General features: G+C 34.2%; 1 pseudogene; it reads left to right on the forward strand.

The window, feature by feature from the left end:
• The first annotated feature begins 5,816 nt into the window (after positions 1 to 5,816).
• On the forward strand, positions 5,817 to 6,616 carry LOC113749099 (annotated as a pseudogene).
• Positions 6,617 to 15,895: the final 9,279 nt, after the last annotated feature.

Here is a 15,895-nt window from a genome sequence, read left to right on the forward strand (position 1 = left end):
ATTAGTCATACCAGACACCCGCAAAAAAAGTAGGGCGGAGCGCGGGGAGAGGGGTGTGGGGAATGTAGTAAGCGCCCCAACCCGGCCCTGTTGCCATCCTTAAATGTAACATATTGGTCCCTAGACACAGCATGCTTATATTTAGTTGTGTACCGGTCCCTGCAAATTTATTTGAAAGCCCCTTATCCTGTATTGGATTTTTTCTCCTGTGGGCCAGGACATTGTTAGGCGCCCTGTCTGTGGAAACACGCCCTTTCCTTTCCCACATTTCTGATTTGACATTTATTACGTGTTGCATTATCGTCCACTTATTTAACTGTCTCCCCGATCGGTAGATCATACACCGACAGTACCCCATTTACGATCCCAGAATTATTATGTATATACGACAAACTCGTGATTGATTACAATTACAACATATCAATCCAAAGTAGACAGAAGCACCCAAGTTGGCTCACTCAGGATGGACCATTTTCTCTTAGATGATCATCATGTTGCCGGCTTCTTAGTTGGCCCACATCGGTTCTTGGGGGGTTTGGGGTTGGATTTATAAGTTCTGGGAGGATCTCAAAATTACCGACTTTTGAGGTTTCTTCTGGGATTAGGTTTATATATCTAACTTTCGTAAAAAAAAAAAGCCAATTCTTAGGAAAAGGTCAAGAGGCAAATTCCTGCAAGGGTAGTTATACTGGGTTTTGTGGGGGTCGTCACTTCTTAGTAGCAGCGGACCTACTGGCTTGCCCTTGTGGGGTTGCCATCCCACATCGGTTCTTGGGGGGATTTGGAGTTGGATTTATAAGTCCCTGGGAGGACCTCAAAAGTTACCGGCTTTTGAGGTTTCTTCTGGGATTAGGTTTATATATCTAACTTTCGTCAAAAAAAAAAAAAAAATCATCATGTGTTTTAATTTGTGAGGAGTGAGGACGTGAAGATTGCATTGATAGATAAAAAACCATCCGATTGATTTGTCGGATTTCGGTAGATATCTGTCGTCTATCTCTATATGATAATGCCTATGATGATGGCAGTTGGCCCTCTTGCAATCCCTCTTGCAATTAAATATGTTTGCACAGGAGATTATTTATTCAAATATATTTATTTATATTATTATTATAATTTTTAATTATAATTTTATCTTTTTAATTATTTTTTTATCTCACGTACATCACAACACAAAAAGTGTTACAGTAAAAATATTTCAAATAATTTACAATCCAAATACACTTGAAACAAGCATTTTGTAGCACATGCTCATAAAATGTTTAACTAGCTTGCAAGGCTCATAAATGTACATCTAAAGCCCTCATGGGGGAAATTTTTTCACTTTTAGTGTTTTTTTCAGAAAAGGAAAGTAAAAACGTTTTATTGTTCAAAAGAATTTTTTTAATCAGAATTAATTTCTCTAAATTTCACTATAGCTTTAAAAGAAAATTTAGAAATGAACAATTAATTATCATATTTTCAAAATAATAAATTTACTATCAATGATGATTTGAAACAGTAGTTTATCAGGTTTTCTAACTTACTCTGAAAGTTCATTCTAAATGCTGAACTTTAATTTTTCATATGATAGAAAATTGAAATGTCGCTCAATACATATCGCTAATTTGCGAGTAAAAGTTAGAAAATGTATTGTAAGTACAATAATAACCAAAAGAAATCACTAAAGCACGAGATCTACTTTACTGTCCAAACTAATAGTTGTTTCGCAATTTTACACAACAATATACAACATCTAATTGAAAAAAGTTAATAGTCTAATTGAAATTTTTGTGGGCTGATTTGGCTAATGCCTGGTGTTTTAATGAAATAAGGATAATTTGGTAATCTTGTAGTAAGTATAGTATATATTTGATTGCATGAATACTTACCAAATATATTTGATTGAATGAATACTTACCGATTCCCCATTGATTGTGTGTGTTTAGATTGCTATTTTTTTTTTCAAATAATATTTCTGTTGCATCCACTTTAAGACAGATTGACGAGCCACGTGAATAAATAAACAACGCAAAAAATTTGAGTAAACCCAGTGTAGAGGCCCACCAATGGACCAATTGATCTACTTTAAGACAAAGATTGAAAAGCCACGTGAATTGACCTATTTTAAGCAATGTTTTTGAAAATCGGACCGGATCGTCGGTTCGACCGGTTGAACCGTGAACCGGCCATGGCACCGGTCCGGTTCTATGCCACAGTTGACTTTGTCAGAAAACAGGTCAAAACCCGATTGAACCGTGAAAACCGCAGAACTGGATTGAACCGACGATTTTCCGATTTTCAACTTCTTCCCCTTTTTTTTAAAGTTTTGCAAAATGCAACTATCAAGATTCGAACTCAAGACCTTTGTAATAAAAGACCAATGTATTAACCGTTGCACTATCACATCTTATTATTTTTTTGGATGACTTATTTATATAAAACAAACACTCATATTTCTTTTTTCCATTTTTCTTACAAAATCCCATTCTCTCATGACTCATTCTTTTTAATCTTCAACTTTTCTCTCTCTCTCTCTCTCTCTCTCTCTCTCTCTCTATTCTCTTTTCTTTTATCACTCCTTTTTTAATCAAACCTCTTTATTTTTAATTTATTGATGTTTTCTTCCATCTTTTAATTTTGTTTTTGTCCATTAAATTGAAAAAAGTTAAAAAAGAATTAATTTTCTTTAACCCCAATTATTTAATGCCACAACCACTCACTTTTATCTTATTTTTTGTTTCTTATCAAGTTTACATTTCTATTTTCGATTTTCTTGACTTCCTTCGAATTCCAAACTTCCTTTTTTAAATTGCAATCTCTAAATCCCAAAATGTAAATTAAAATTTAAGTTCACAATGTCTAAATTCTCATAGACGTGAATTTTGTATAATTTCAAAATATTGTGATATTTTTGGGTTGGATTTAGATATAATTGAAATTGAGATGAAATTTATTTGTTTTAACTTATAATTTAAAAAATTTATTTTTAAAAATCCAAGTTACTAAAAAATAGTAAACTTTTCATCATATAAACTATTAAATTAGTCCATTACATGTCTTATTTTGTGAATATATATATTTATATAAATTATTTTTTAAAAAATTCATTGAATCGGGGTTGAACTGGTCCGACCGGTTGAATCTCGACCCTTTCACTTCACCGGTTCAATTAACGGTCCGGTTTTTAAAACAATGATTTTAAGACGAAGATTGATAAGCCACGTGAATAAATCAACAACGTAAAAACTTGAGTAGGTCACCCCAAGCCTTCTAAGGCTTGTTGATGAAGGAGGTCAAGGGTTCGAATCTTATCTCCCACAAAAATTGTCATAATATGTGAGGGTTTTCATTGACCATTTTCGATAGAGTTTCTACTCATATAAAAAAAAAAATAGACCTGGTCTACAAGTTCACGAATAGACCAAGTGATCTACATTAAGCCACAATTCTATATATATATATATAATTATATATATATATATATACTAGTAAGTCTTTGCTATGCTGCGCACAATCAGTGCCCAATTTAAAGTGTTTAAGAGTAGGAAATTTTCAAAAAGTATCCCTAAGTTAAGTGTCATTTTTAAATCTATACATATTGTGTGTATATTGAGTACTGTGAAGAATTCTTATACTTCTTCTTGCTATTTAAAATTTTTTGCTTTATTTTATAGGTAATTGAAGTGGATATCATAGATAAAATTTAGTAGAAATTTTATTAAATTTAGATTTGTTGATTAATTGTTTGCTTCTAATTTGTATGCTATAATTTTGCCTTTTCATTTTCAAAATGTGGAGGCTGTGGAACATGGAATTTTTTGGGGTTTTTGAAACTCTAATTATGTTTTAATCAAATTGTGCAGTCTTGAGATTTTAGAGTTGGCAGAGGAATGGAATGTAATTTGATAGTGAATTGCAATATTTATAAAATGAGTCTAGTTAATTGTGTGCATTAACAAATTATTATTATTTTTTTCAAGATTTTTTCAGGTTAATAACTTTTGTAATGTTTGTTTATCTAGTAATTGGAAAGTACATGATGTATTTATATGTATAATATGATCGGATAAATATAAGCAAAGAAATTGAAAAACAATGCGATTAACAATGCATTTGTAATATAGTTTTTAAGTTTAGTTCAATAGATATTTACATGATTTTTGTATTTAAAAGTTAAATAGTTAAAGGAATTGGAAATCAATGCAAAGAACTTGTGCGGGAATTCTTTTCCTTCATAAAGGCACATCTATATATAGAATGAATTTACAGCTTGTGAACACATTTGGTTTCCAATCCAAAAGAGACTACTTTCAAGTACATTATGTGATAAGTTATACATAAACGGCAAACCAGATTATATTTCAGCTACTGTAGGACTTGTTCAAATAGCAAGCAACTACTAATAGTTTACTGATCAAGCTTATAAATAGGAAGCAAACTTAAGCGGTATTCTATCAAACATTAGGCAAGTTAGTTATAGGCATTGTGATTAACCTGAAGGGATGTAATCAGCAAAGAAATCACTGAAGCACAAGATGTATTTAACTTTCCAAACTAATAGTTATTCGGCAATTTTACATAAAAGGGAAAATGACCGGTTTCATCCTTCACATTTCACAAAAATATTCTTTTCGTCCCTCACTTTTAAAACGAAGCAATTTGGTCCCTGACATTTAAAAATTAAACCTATTACATCCTTGAACCCAATTATTAATCTGAATCAAACCATCTATCAACTTAATTACAAATTTTGGGGGTATAATTTGTAGATCACTTGACTAACTCAACTTGATATTCACGTGAAGTTTAATGAACCCAAAAATAAAAAATAAAAAATTATAACATCTAAAAGAAGAATTAATCTTTCTTACAATGTCATTGTATACACTGATGGGTTTATGTACCTGCCACATCATTTCAATTTAAATTTAAACGCCACATTTTGTATTTGTGATATACATCTAAACTCGCAAGCGTATATACTAACGGTACATGAAAAGATTTACCAAAAAAAAAATTCTATTATTTCAAGACAAAGAATGACCTTTTATGATCTTATACTTTTTATTTTTTTTGGTTCAATAAATGTCATGTGAATATGATGGAGTTGACGGAATGATCTATCAATTCTATCTCCGAAATTTATCACTGGGTTATTGGATGGTTTGATTTAGATTGATAATTAGATTCAGGGATGTAATAGGTTTAATTTTTAAATGTCAGGGACCAAATTGCTTCGTTTTAAAAGTGAGGGACGAAAAGAATATTTTTGTGAAATGTAAGGGATGAAACAGGTCATTTTCCCTACATAAAATATACAAAATCTAATTGAAAAAAAACCTAATAGTCTAGGCAGATTTGGCCAATAGCTAGTGTTTTAATGACATAAGGATAATTTGGTAATCTTGTAGTTCAGTGTAGTATATATTTGATTGAATGAATACTTACCAATTCCCCATTTATAATTTTTTTAAAAAAAGTTATACCCTACTCCTGAATTTCAAAACTTCCTTTTACCATTCACAAAATTTTCCCTTCGAAGCACAATTTTTGAGATCAATTTTAAAAATATTTAATGACACCAAGCACAAGAAGACGTCAAGAATAAATCTTCTCCATGTAAAGCATTTTCCATAAAATTTCTTCATAAACCATATTTCATCGAATCGAATGGACACTAACGGTTTTGAAAGTCATGAAAAAATGCAGTTACACAAGCAATTGAACAGTACAATCATTCGTGTAACGGTGGAGCACACCGCAACAGTAGTTCGAAACAAAAATTTATCGTCACCTCTGAATTCATTCCGCTAAATAAAGCGATAACGTAGCTCGACATCAGCACAATTGCACTGAATACTTCCTAGACTTCGTACACACCTTGCAGCTCACAATGAAGAAATCACTTCTCTTCCTTTCATTTCTACTCTTCAACTCTTTCCTTTCTTTTGCTGCTGAAGAGCGTAATCAAGTGCTCGACATTAGCGGGGAGGAAGTCCGTCCTGGGGTCGAGTACTACGTCGTGTCCGTTTTCTCGGGTGCCGGTGGCGGCGGTGTAACTTATGCAAGGGCCCAGGCAATGAAATTTGCCCTCTGGCAGTTGTTCAGGCCGCGTTATATCTCGACCAAGGCCATCCAGTAACCTTTACACCGGTGAACCCGGAAGACAGCGTGGTTCGTGTTTCCACTGATTTAAACATCAAGTTCTCTAAACCACCAATTATTAATGTTTGTCGTGGATCAAATGTGTGGAAGGTTCATTTCGACAAAGGACTTGAACAATACTTTGTACTGACTGACGGAGTTGAATGGAACTCGGGATGTGAGACCGAGGCCAATTGGTTTAAGATTGAAGCCACCGGTAGTCTAGGTTACAAGCTTGTTTTCTGTCCCGCAGTTTGTGACATCAGTTCTGAAGTGATTTGCAAAGATGTTGGCATCTATTATGGTGACGATGGAACCAGGCGTCTGGCTTTAAGTGATCCGCCTTTCCTGGTGGTGTTCATAAAGAAAAATGAAGATATTCTCAAGTCTGTTACCTCTACTTAATTTCAGTTTTAAGTAAGAACAATAAGGAGCCATGTATGCTCTATCTCTCCAGTGAATAATGTATGACTCTGTAATATTGAAAGCTTGTACTGCTTTCCATATGAACAATTATGGAACTTATCATAAGGTTGTTTGTTTCTTTACATTTTCTGTGAGGTGCATGAGCATGGTTCACAGTCGTGGTCGTGGTTACGGTCGCGGTTTAGACCGTTCCACATCAGTCTCGGCATATCTGTCACGGTCTCGACGAGACGCAAATTTTTGAAATCTTTAATATTCTAAAAATTGTAAAAATATATGATAAAAAAAATTAAAAAATTAGCAAAAATAATAAAAATTTAAGCTGACTCGAGATGACTCGGGACGATTAAGAACGACTTGGCCGTTTCTATCCGTCTCGAAGACATCTCGATTGAGTTTTCGGTAATTCATTATCTCGAAGTTATTTCGTCTTGGTATCGGATCGGGAAGCCCCATTCCAGTGACTATTCGGCCAAGTCTTTGAACCATGTGCATGAGTGGCATATCGAGCAGAGTTGTTATACGATTTTGAATGAAACGATTCAAGTAAAAGTGAATAGGTAAGAAGTAGAAACTCCTCCTATCAAATCCATTTGAGAGGGAATATGAGCAAAAGAAAAGAATTCCCTAAATCCGCAAGAAATATACTAACTCCCGGTTGAGGTACTAGAAAGGAGGGGTGGCAATTCTTGATTTCTTTATGGTGGAGGTCTGGATTTACAATACTACAAAAGACTTCTTATGCGTATGTCGCTGTATAGAAAAAGTGGGTGGTACTTCATAGTTTGACAAAAAAAAAAAAGAAAGCAAAAGTAGAACAACTTTCAAATGATCTTGATTGCTTTGCCCTTGATTGCCTTCATCTGTATTCAGGCTCTTTCACTAGATTAGACAAGCTCTAGTCAGGGAATACAATAGGTCTATCCTGACATGGAAGAAAGGTAAAAATAATTGTCATCATCGACAATCTTTTTTTTTTATATTTTCTATCCACATTTTTATGGGGTTCACTTACTTCCAATTAAGTTTTTTTTTTCCTGGGCCTTCATTACTGGCATGAAGAGGTTAATCCTTCCCCCACTTATTTATAAAATTTAAAGGGATAATATCAGAAGCCTCCATGAGGTTTCTCTTAATATCACCTTGAAATTTTTTATATGGTGTAAATTCTTAATATCCCCTAAGGTTTCTCTTAATATCAGAACTATTTATTTTTGTTGTATTGAAAAATTTACGCCTTGAAAAAGTCACATGTATGAAGAGATTATTTTAGTTTACAATATAACTTACACTACATCATGTATTAAAATATATTTCCTAAAAAATTTCTTGACTTCCTAAAATATAACTGTCCACAAAATTTTTCAAAGTGTCAATTACTTACCAAAATCTTTCCAAGTGGTTGGCTTTAATTAGATTTAATTTATCTACGTTCTTTGTTGTTCCACTATGATCTTGATATAGAGAAATATGGACCATTATTAGATATCAATTTATTTTTTTAATCTACATATTTTGGTTTAAAATTTTATCTTATTTTTTTGATTAAATAGTTATTAAGAGTAAGAGTAATGTTATGAATTTGTGACCTTTGATAGAAATATTTAGTTTTGTCAAACTGATAAAGAAGGTAGGTGAAATTTTATATACCTCAAGGGAGGTTTCTGAAATTATCCCAAAATATTATATATGTACAACGTAACTTCTGGTATCTATCGTTCTGAAAGGATGCAACCAAGTGGATGATTATCACCTTTGTGCTCGTGCATGAAGCCAGAGTAGATGCAGTCACACGAGTTGGCTCACCGTGGATGGACCATTATCTCCAAAAAGGTGATGTGTTCGTATCAGCTGTCGATGTGAAGACTGAAATGATAGATAATTTGCAAGTGTTACGGTAAGTGTCACTGTAATCGACCTGTGGACTCACAGAATATGCCCTCACTCGTAGTTTTTTTTTTTTTTTTTGGTAATTAAAGGTATAACATAGAATAAAATAACAGTCAGTTTACAGCAATTGTCCTGAAGAAACTAAATCCCTTTAACTCCTCAATAACAATTAACAACAGGGGATAGTTGGGCCCCGGGGGGGGTACGGAACTTGCCCCCACCTTTTAGTGTTTTTTTTTTTTGGGTAATAAAAGACATAACATAGAATAAAATAGCAATCAGTTTACAGCAATTGTCCCGGAGAAACTAATTCCCCTTGACTCCTCAATTACAACAGGGGATGTTTGTTGGGTTTGTTTTGGTTGGGGGGGAGGGAGGCCAAGGGGGGAAGATGGTGGGCAATGAACAAAAATACAAAAGCCTGACTTGAAATGGTTGTTAGAGCAGATCTCACACAAAATTTATAAAAAAAGAAAAGGGGATAATTTTAGAACAAAAATCTGAGGTTTCTGATAGTTTCACTATCCTCCCTTGAAATTTTAAAAATAACAAAGAAACCACAATCATGTAAAAGGCAATAAAAAAAAAGGGGACAAAAAAAGAGAGGTAGAAAGAGAATATGAACCGGTGGTAAAAGTTTATAAGGGAGGGAAAAAAATTAAAATGTCTGAACCGGTGCAGGAGAGAGCAGAAAAGTAAATAAAAAAAATAAATAACAGGGCAATAAGACAATATTCTCAAATAACTTAACAATTATAGAATGACAAAGTGAAGTGAACTCGAAGACAACATACTCACCAGCAATAACAGCAGCAGTGCAAGTTAAAATCAACCCAGTAAATTAGGAAGAAGGAAGGTTCAAAATAGCAAAAGCAAGTAAAGAACAGTGCTTATGAGGTTTTGCTTTCTGTCTAGCGAAGGAACAAGAGCAATAGAATAGAAGAAAGAATATAGTAGATGCACAATTACCGCTAATCATGATGATAATCAGTTAAAAATCCGGTGTGAAAAACCAGCTGAACTCTGCAACCATTGTACAAATGCAAAACACAGAACCACCTCAATCAACGAAAGCAAAAACAGGTGACTCTTGATAAGAGTGCAGAGTGACCTTGAGGAAAGTAAAAAAAAAAAATTTGTAAGGCCTGTTGAGTGGAAGTGTAAATTCACACACAAGGGATGGGTAATATAGTGAAATAAAACATCCATCATTCCGGTAAGGTACAACCACTTGTCTGCAAAGGAGGACAAGTGATGTCTGAGAATGCAGTGTATTAAGGAATTGAGAAAACATGTATATATTTCAATTGAAAGAACAAAATATTTACTAACAAAAATAGTTATCAGTTAGTAATAAGAAGGTACGGGGAGAGGGTTGGGTTAGGTGGTAAGGGGGGAGGGAGTGTAAACGAAAGGTTTCAGATTCGAATCTTCCTACTTACACTGAAAAATAAAAAGGTATTCTTTTTTTTTAAAAAAAAAGGGCCCCTCACAGGTAGCTCGGTCGGGATTGGTAAGTCCGTCTTTATGGTAAGGTTCCATGTTCGAATCCTGTTATGGTAAAATTGCTGGCATCTTTGGGCCGGCGATTGAAAAGAAGCTACACAAAATTGTTAATAATAATTAAATCTTTTCCCCACTCATTCCGTGGGAAAAAAACCTTTTTTAAAAAAAATAATTCACCATATTTTTTTAAAGGAGGAATTTCTTTCACAATCGGAGAATTACACGAGTGATTGAAAAGAAAAGATGATAAGTAATTGTTATTTATATAGCAAACAAAAGAAAGTGGTAATAATTGCAAAAACCTGATGATTAGATATCACTTTTGAGGCAATAAAATAGCAAAAATATGAATTGATTAATCAACAATTAAGAGTGGGAAATGATAACTGAACGTGGTGTGTTGTTAATTAGTTATTAATAGTTAAATGAGAAAACTTTAAAAATTTGTAACTAAACGTTAGCTGTTAACACGTTATTAACACAACTGGAAGGGCACCACATTATCAATTGTTTGCACAAAATTAATAAGATAGTAAATAAAGATAATTAGAAGAATTTGATAACAATTGTTAAATGTCTTCCTGTGAGATCCCGATTCGTCCTTAATTTTGAATAAGGAATATTAGTGCTAAATTTTGCTATGAAATTTGATTTTAAGGATGATGGTAATTCTTTACATGTGATTTTGCTTTTTAGAATCGAAAAACCTTAATTTGGAATTTTATTAAAACCCTAATGGATTTACACCTTTGATATTTTTACACAAAACCCTAGTTTACGTATTAATCATAAGTTTATGTGGTAGTAAATATTATGCATGCTAATGTATGTTTTCGTATGAGTAGATACCGGATTCGATTTCTTTTATAAAGGTTAAGTAGGATTAGAAAGCTAAAAAGTCTTACACTAGTAAATTCCCTAGTGTTTTGCTAATTGAACAACCTTAAGTTGGGTTTAAAACCCTTAATCTAGCTAATGTAAAAAGTTGTGGTTTAGTTGCTTTTATGTGGAATAAGGAATAATTAAGGATGGGTGATTAAGATAATAAGGTGATTAGTGAAATGATTAAGTGTGACAAAGTATTTTAGATTAGAATAAGTTGTATCCTATGGAGTTAATTGAAAGAGTTTAAAAATTTGTGGGCAAGAGAGTAAGAAAAAAAAAGGAAGTGTAAGGCTAGGAAGCAAAAAAATCTTTTATTGATTGGTTGGGGAAAATATTACAACTACTATTTTAAAAAGAGCTAATAAAAAAAAAAAAAAAAAGAAAGAGAGAGAGGGAAGGCCGAGAGAGAGAGAGAGCAAGAGAGGGGAGAGATTTTCTTCAAATTTTTCAATTTCCATTTCTTGCTTGGAGCTTAAGAACAACAACACTTGATTGTTGTGGTTTGATCATTACAAAGCTTATTTGAAGGTATATCATCTTACTTGGAAGTTAAATTTTGGGGTTTTAATCTTGAAGCTATGGAAGTGATGCTTTTGTTGTGATTATGCATTTTTATGGGTTGTATGATGATTATGGAGTAGTTTTATGGTTTATTTTGATGGCTATATTACTGATTTTGGTAAAGGCTAGGAGGAAAAGGTAGGGTTTCTTGATTCATGATTCCTAGAGTTGGTTTGATTGGATTTTGGCTTGTTAATGGCATCTTTGATGTATTAATTTCACTTGTATGGTTGGTAAGTAGCAAATTCCAGATTAGTCATGAAACCCTAATTCAAAGGGAAGTTAGTTTGGTTGGGTTAGGGTTTAAGTGATTAGAGTTTGATTGATTAGGTGGTGAACTAGTAAAGTTAGTAGGATTAGCACCTAGATTATGGTTAGTATTGGGTAAGTCTTGGGATTAAATTAGGAAAGGAATTTCGGTTCACTAGTAGAGAAAATAGGAGGTGATTTATGTGTGTTTATTTGGTATGAATTGCTTGGAAAACTTGCATGAGAATGGTAGAAACGAATTGCGGCACGCGGCACGCCGAACCGTTCAATCTGGAAATAGGGCAGCCCAGAAACGGAACTTTGGCTCCATTTTTCTATGTGCCACGTATGGATTCAGGGTTTGCCCAAAACATGAAAGTTGTAGCTTCTTAAGTCCTTGTTATTCCTGCAAAAGTTCAGGTCAAACGGAGGTGTGTAGGCTGAGTTATAGCCAAAACCCTCACTCAGCTTTCAAATTCTGGTTTGGTTACATTTCGTAAATTAGCTTCTGACCATGCTCAGTTCGCATGGATAACGATGGAATTGGGTGTTGGTGTCTTCATAAGAAATGTAGAGATTTGTTTCAGATTCAAAACGGTATAAAGTGCTTCCAAATCCGAGCTTCGTAGCTCCCGTTATAGCCAAAAAAAGATCGTGAGTCAGAACTGCCTTGAACACTGGACAATTCTGACAGGTAATTTGACACTCATTTTTCGTTCTGTTCTGAGTTGATCCAGGTCTTGGCCAAAACATGAAAGTTTTAGCCTTATGTCTTAACTCTCCAATGCCTTTAGAATTTCTTGATTTGAATTTGCGAGCTGTGAGTTATGGTCCGGCAAACAGACCCTGTCTGTCACCCTAAAGTGCAAACTTCTGGTACTGTTTTCCATAATTTCGACCTACTTCCATTCAGATCCAGATTTAGGTGTCTTCATGAAAGTTGTAGCCTTTTCTTTTAGCTTCGAAACGGTATCTCATACACTTTAATCCGACATTCTTAGCCCAACCTATGGTCAAAACAGTTTGGGACAGTATCTATGCCCATTTTAGTTTGCCGGCCGTTTCCATTTCCATTTGCCGATTCCGCACATGCATGTGCCAATTTTGTCGTTTTGCTTAATTTATGCACATTAGTAGTTGTCTGTGTGATAATACGGCTCAACCTTCTGCTACAGGCGGTGACGGGCTAGACGGAGCCGGTGGGGCCCACTAGCTGACGACTTGAATTCATTTCCGTATTTTCTCTCGTTATACTTGCTCTTTAGGTGAGTAATCAGGGTTTCTGTGTAACTCAATGTTAAGATGAGATTACTATGAAAAATGGGCACTTAGGCGAGGGTGTACTTTATTGCACTCGACTTAAACCCCATTAGTTGCTATTGATACCTGTGAAATATGATTTTGTGATTTGTTATGGAGCATTTATTGCTTGTGAAACATTTGCGGAGCAATTATTGCTTGTGACGCAATTTGGGAGCATTTATTGCTTGAATCAGAGCATTTATTGCTTGAACCACGATTTTAAAGCATTTATTGCTTGAAAAATATTTTAGAGCATTTATTGCTCGTGACTTGAGCTGAGGCTTATGGTCTCTCTATGTGGGGTCCTTTAAGAGAAGTGAGCTGTGTGGCTCAGGATCTCAAGGGTCAACCAGTAATCAATCTCGACAAATGAGTTGGCTTTGGAGCCACCCGTATCCTTACCATGTGGTGTTACTTTTCTGCTTTTGCTTTGCTCTCACTGTGCAAATGTTGGCATGTAAAAATTACATTTTTACCCCTGGTTAGTCACTAAGCTTATAGCTTACCCCCTTTTCTTTTGTTCTCCTTAACAGGGGCCAATGCGGGGGAAATTTTGGCACCATCACTAGTATAGTTAGGTTTGGTTTGTAATAGTTGAACAACTAAGATATTTTTGTTTGTTTTGGTGACCTGTATTAAAACCCTTCTTTGGGTCTACTTTCTAATTTTGATTACTATCATGCGATAATGTAGTGATCTGGATATCTACGTTTGAGGATGTAAATAGAAATCTTTTGGGGATTGTATATTGTGAATAGTGCTCTTTTGGTTTCTTTAGTTTTATTAGATTTGTGTTTTGAGTCCTGGCGCGAGTTAGGCAGGCGTCCCACCGATACCCTCGGGTTCGCCCTTGGGAGAAGTGGGGGCGTCATACTTCCCCTTTCATTCCCAAAAAATAATAATAATAAAGGGAAACGTGATTTGCAAGGTTGTTTTTACGGAAAAAAAAAACAAGGAGCCAATTTTGTCACAGTTGGAGTATAACACATGCAATTAAAAAAAAGATAATTAATTATGATTCATTTGGCAACCAAACGAGAGTGTCAATAATTGTAAATAATTGGTAATTAGGTGTGATCCGTTAGGCAATAAAAGGCGGAACGTATATTTAATTAACCGTCAAAAAACACGGCATTATTAATGAGCTATTAATAATGATTAATTAATCAAGAAAGATTGGTAGTTAAACGTGATTTTGCTGGACAAGAAGAGAAAAAAAAAGGCAGGCTAATTTTTTGTTAGCACGATTTATTGTATGAATCACAAGACCATGTGATCAAACTACAATCAATTGGAAGACTATCACTTATTGACCAATAAGGAGGCACCACATCAGCAATTGAAATCAATTGGAAAGATTGACATTCTCCGATAGACTAGATATGTTAATTGATTGTATTCATATAACTTTAGAGCGTATTGTCCTTCGTAATAGTCATATAACTTTAGAAGAATAATGGAATTTATCCACTAAGTGAGGTTGTTTGTTTCTTTAGAGTTTCTGTAAGTTGCATGAGAGGTGTATTGGGCATCAATTATTGTTATTGTAAATATGTTAATTAGTCTATTAGCATCAATTAGGAATTTTCTTTATGTAGATTAGTTTAGATTCAATGCAATAGTTGTTTAATTTTATTTTAGGGGACTTTAGGGGAGGAAGGTGTTGGGTAAGGGATGGTTATGATTGGGGTAAGCAAGGACGGTAGTCAGGTGTAGGTGTTGGTGGAAGCATAGAAGAGGAAGGGAACGGTCACAATTTTTTGGGAGGGAAGATAAAGTAATGAAAATGTGTGGGTATATAATATGGTGATGATGATTGAGGTAAGAAGGGAGCAGTGATTTTGTGGGATGGAGGGTAGGAGGCAGGATTTGGAGTTGATAAGGGAGCTGAGTAGAGTACAGAGATAAAAAAAATTTTAAAAAAAAAAAAACTTGTTGGTACGAACTATTTAGTGATAATGCAGCTGGCCCCTTGCAATTAAATAACATTTGAAAGTAAGCACATGCTCATAAACATTTATTGAGCTTGTGAGGTGAGGCTCATAAATGTTTAACCTTTGGCTCATAATTGTACATCTAAAGATCTCATGGGTAAATTTTTTCCACTTAGATTTTCTTTTCTTAGAGAAAGATAATAAAAGTTTTTTTTGTTCAAAAGAATATTTTTTGACGCAGAATTAATTTCTCTAAATTCCAGAACAACCTTAGAAGAAAATTTAGAAGTGAACATTTAATTATCATTTTTACAAAATAATAAATTTAATGTCATTGATGATATAAGGCAGCAGCTCACCAGGTTTTTTAACTTACTCCAAAAATTCGTATTAAATATTGAACTTAATTTTTCATATCATAGAAAATTGAAATAGTGCTCAATACATATCGCTAAATTGAGATTTAAAGTTAGAAAATATATTGCTGATAAGTGCATATTTTGAGTGTTTTAAGTGTGTTTTATTATCTAGCTTTGCTGTGTTTATTCATGTTTAGGAAGGAAGCAGTGACTTAATGGAAGGGATGGGGATCATTGGGGTAGGCAAGGAGGGTAGTCAAGAATATTAAGTATGTGTCGGTGGAAGCACAATTGGGGAGGGAAGATAGAGGAAGTAATGAAAACGTATGGATATATAATATGGTGATCATGTGATGATGATTGGGGTAGGAAGGGAGCAGTGATTTTGTGGGAGGGAGTAATTAAGGAAGGGCTGGAATGACTCGGGTAGGCATGGATGGTGGCGTCCAGAGCCTAAAGGAAGCACAGTGGTCTGAGAGGAGTACACTGATCGGTTTACCAAGTTTTTGCTCAGGGAACCGTTTTCTCTTAGTTGATCGTGTATTTGAATTTGTTGTGGATGTAAGGTTTTTATTTATCGTAATGAAAATATTTTTATAAATTAATTTATTCTATTCTATGAAAATGAGGAGGTTAAAAGATTGTATAAGGAGTTAG

Source organism: Coffea eugenioides, chromosome 10 (assembly GCF_003713205.1).
Source record: "Coffea eugenioides isolate CCC68of chromosome 10, Ceug_1.0, whole genome shotgun sequence".
Lineage (NCBI taxonomy): Eukaryota > Viridiplantae > Streptophyta > Magnoliopsida > Gentianales > Rubiaceae > Coffea > Coffea eugenioides.